The sequence below is a fragment of the Pteropus vampyrus genome, unplaced genomic scaffold (assembly GCF_000151845.1).
Source record: "Pteropus vampyrus isolate Shadow unplaced genomic scaffold, Pvam_2.0 Scaffold383, whole genome shotgun sequence".
In the NCBI taxonomy this organism is placed as follows: domain Eukaryota; kingdom Metazoa; phylum Chordata; class Mammalia; order Chiroptera; family Pteropodidae; genus Pteropus; species Pteropus vampyrus.
The window spans coordinates 341,609-345,867 of NW_011889164.1; positions in this window are offsets into that span (position 1 = coordinate 341,609).

The window sequence follows — 4,259 nt, forward strand, 5'->3', positions numbered from 1 at the left end:
CCCTTCTGTCAGGTAGCAGGCTTCTTTGTCCCTGGGAGAGCTCAAGTCCCAGATATTTTACCTTGGGCTGAGATATCTGGGCCTTTTTCTGGGAGACTTTACATCCACTCTCAGCCAGGAAGTTCAGAGTTAAAAATGTGTTTCTGTTAGAAGCCTTCTCATTAAGAGTGGCAATAAGAATGTCATCAACATATTGGAGTAATGTTCCTTCAGTCAATTGAAGTTCTCTCAAGTGCTTGGCTAAAATTTCCCAAAATAAAGTGGGGGAGTTTTTAAATCCTTGAGGAAGCACGGTCCAACGAAACTGTTGTTTAGGGTTGGAGTCTGGATCTTCTCATCCAAAAACAGAGAGGTCCTGTGATTCAGGGTATGCGAAAGAAGACGTCTTGTAAATCCAACACTATAAACCAGCAAAATTCTCCAGAAAAAGTGATTAGCAAAGTTAAGTGTTGGGGATCCCCAAGTGTATGTCTTCTACTAGGTTTATGGCCTGAGCCAACTAGTACTTGTTAGTGCCTGGTTCCTGTCCCAGAAGAATGGGAATGTTGTATGGAGAGTGGCAGGGGTGATTAAGATGGTATTCTGGAAACACAGTTGTTAAAGGCTGAATTCTTTTTTTTTTTTTTTAATTTTATTTTAATTTTGCTTGTTCTTTTAGAGGATATTATTTTAAGTGAGAAATGATGGCTCTTTCCCGTAGCCGAATCTGCACTTGGGCATCTGTCTTGTCTCTCCCTGGCTTGCCTTGGGCCCATATTTCTGGAGTTACTGCTTTTAAAATTGCATCTGAGATTCCAGCAGGAACCTCTCCTGCTCAGAGTTTAATATGGCTGCCTGCAGGGTGCATACTTTTCCTGGAAGAACTTTAATGTGCATTTGGCTGGGGACAAAAATTATGTTTGCATTTAATTTGGACTGGAAGGGGACATTAGGGCACATATAGAAAACTGCCTATGATAAATTTTTCCCATTATAGTCCAAAGGTTGGAGGAAAGGCTTCTGTTGGGGTTGTCCTGAAACCCCTATTATTGACATCTTGCCATCAGACAGTTTTGCCAATCTAGTGCTTAATACAGAGTAAGTGACTCCAGTGTAGATTAAGAAATCAGTCGGTTTCCCGTTGCTAAGGTGACCTGGAATTCCATGTGTGTGATGTTGAAGGAGCCATTACATTGTAACAGAGACCATGGGTCCAGCTATACCTGATCACAGTCCGCAGCTGAGGCATCTGCGATACATTTGGGCCAGATTCCAGCTGTTTCAGATCCTGACTTAGAATTAGACAATCTTTTTTCAATGTCCTTCCTGTTTGCAATGAGTACACGGTCTAGGGCCTACATTTGGGTTTCCTTTAAAGTTGGTCCCTTTTTGTTGTGTGTGGGGGGGCAAGGGGCTCTTACCTTGTTTGTTGTCTTCTTAGTTCTTCCTGGTTCAAAGCAGTGGTCAGTATCTGGGCGTATAATTTTATTTCTTATTTATATTCCTTTCTGGAAACCTGATCCCTGTTATTGAAAACATGGATAACAATTTCTATTAGTTATGATGTTGGTATCCCATAAGCCCCCTCAATCTTTTGGAGTTTCTTCTGAATATCTGAAGCATTCTGGAGTTATAAAAGTCATATGCACATCCTTTAGGTTTTCAGGAGTATCTGGGTCTAGATCAGTGTACTGATGGTAAGACTTGCAAATCCATTCTAAAAATTTAAGCGGATTTTCCCCGACTCATTGTTGGAGCAATTGAACTTCATTGTTTAGGTACTCCCTTCCATAACCCAGCAAGGATGCAGTTTTATAAAGTTCAAGCCACGGTAAATCTCCATCACTAATGTTGATGATGGAGATGGCCACAGAAGCGTCTGCTCTGATCAATTTCTGAGGGTTCTCACTGTGGAGGCCGTTAGCTTCCTCCCTGTGGCTGTTCCTCAGCAGTGAGAAGGGTATTTGGCATTTGCTATATGTGTTTTCAAGCTGGGTTATGGGAAGCGAAAACAGAGGCAAAGAGACTTTCCATCCTTAAAATGTTCTCTCTATATGCCGGCATAGTGCTTCTCCAGTTAAGGAGGTCCGAGGTAGAAAAGAAAATGTATGTCCATATCCTTCTGCTGGCTGCCCATTTGCATCCAGTCCTCCCATTGGTATCTGTCTTTATTGCCTTGCTTGGATTGGAGCAGTTCCCTGGCCAAACTGGGTACCCCTTTAGGTATGAGAAGGAGAGACATTCCTGCCACAGCCATCTTGGGTTCCCCTCCAGGAGCGGGTGGCGCCAGTGCTGCACCTTCATTATTCCCATATGAGAGCGGAGTGGCCGGCACCACAGGAGCAGAACTTAATCATATCTGATAAGTGTTATCTTCTTCTTCTGGTTGGGGGGGGGGGCGGCGGTGGTGTTCAAACCGAATAGATTTAGTCAATTTCCCTGCCTCTTGTACCATAATCTTACATTTTCTTTGAAGGGTCTGTTCTGATGTAGTAACATGAACTCCTGGACCTGGGGAATCTCATCCCATTTTCCTTCTCTTCTACAAAATAATTCCAGTTGTAAAATAGTGATATAATTTAGAGATTGGTACACTGGCCAGTGTTCTGAATCTAAGGCTATGCCACTTGACATTGAAAAAATCATTCTTTTCCTTTCCATGGGTTCCTAGCTAAACGCACTCCAATTTTGTGAGAGGCAGCCCAGAGGGCTGCACTAGAGTACAGAGATGGACTTGCCCATGTTATTAATGTTGTTATCAACAAGAGTAATTACTTGTCTTTAGCTTGAGCAATTTTAAGTAAGTCCCAGGATTAGACAGTTTTCACAAAGAAGACAAATAAAGAACAATCGTCAGTGCCGAGATGATCGAGAAGGGAAGGTTTTGATGGTGAGACGCCCAGCTGGAAGAATGCACAAGGGACCAACAAGAGAATAAAACAGCAGGCACCAACTTTATTGTGGGGAGCGCAGATCTATTGCGGGAGCGTGCTTCTGCTTCTACTTCTGCTCTTCTGCTCCCCTTTCTTGTGCTCCCCTTCTGCTCCCCAGGGGACCACATGGCTCCACACATATCAGAGTACAACAGTGGCGTTCAGCCACACATGCGCGATACAATAAGCTGAAGTATGTTTACATATTTTAGGCACAGGCACCCGTCTACACTAATGTAACATTCTAAATCTGAGGTCTTATTCCTATCTATGAGCCTATATTCCTATCTATTCCTATCTTATTCCTATCTATGAGCCTATATTCCTATCTATTCCTATCTATGATCACAGTCAGACCCGGGACCAGCGAGGCTTGAGACCCGCCAGGCCTGGGACCCACACTCTGCTCCTACAGAGTTGCGACACAGGATCCAGCACAGAGGGTGCTACCTTGGGCCCACATTTCATTTGCCATTCCTAGAGTGGCTTAATCCTGCAGGGTACCACTCCCGGGGTATTATTTATCCGCTGTCTTTCTGGGTGCTGCTCAGCACACCAGGGGCACTGTGACATGGCAACTTGTGCTTGTGCTTGGGTCAACGATAGCCCCTATCATTTCACTACCTGTTCCATGGTATGAGCCACCTGTGTACCGGGCATCCTCAGGGATGGGAGTCCAATCTTCTGCATAGGGACTTGGTATGTCTCCTATCTCAGCAGGCTCCTCCAGGAGCTCCGCTTGGAACTGCAAATAAGGAGTGCAGTCAACCTAACAAGGGGCTCACAGAGAACTGCGCCCACTGCTCCAGGTAAGCTCCCCACTTTGTCAGCATAAGAGTCTGTGCAATTCCCGTACAGGGAGTCTTCCCTAAGTCCACAGCCACCCCTCCGCGGGGTATGTGGACTGCGCAATTAGGGACTGAGGCCAGTGATGGCCTCATGGCCAACCGGGCTGCATATATGACAGCCAGTTGCTTCTCTATCAGACAATACCACGCTTCCGCTCTTTTCCACAATTGGGACCAGAAGCCTATTGTCACCTTCCGGAACCATGCTTCTCCCACAAGCCCCATCCAAGCCCTGTATCATCCACCTGCACTGTAAGCAGGAATGAGAGGGCTGGATCTACTACACGTAGTTTGGGCTTATGCTACAGCTTGCATTGTAGCCTTAAAGGCCTCTTCTATCTTGGGGGGCCAATCCCACTGCACACCCCGTCGCACTAGATGGTGCAGGGGTCAAAACCCCAGCAGTCCCAAATAGGTTTTGGAGCTGCTTCAGTCTCAGGTCAGGGATATGCCTGTATCTCATCAATCACCGCCTCTGGCATTACTTTGTCTTACCTGA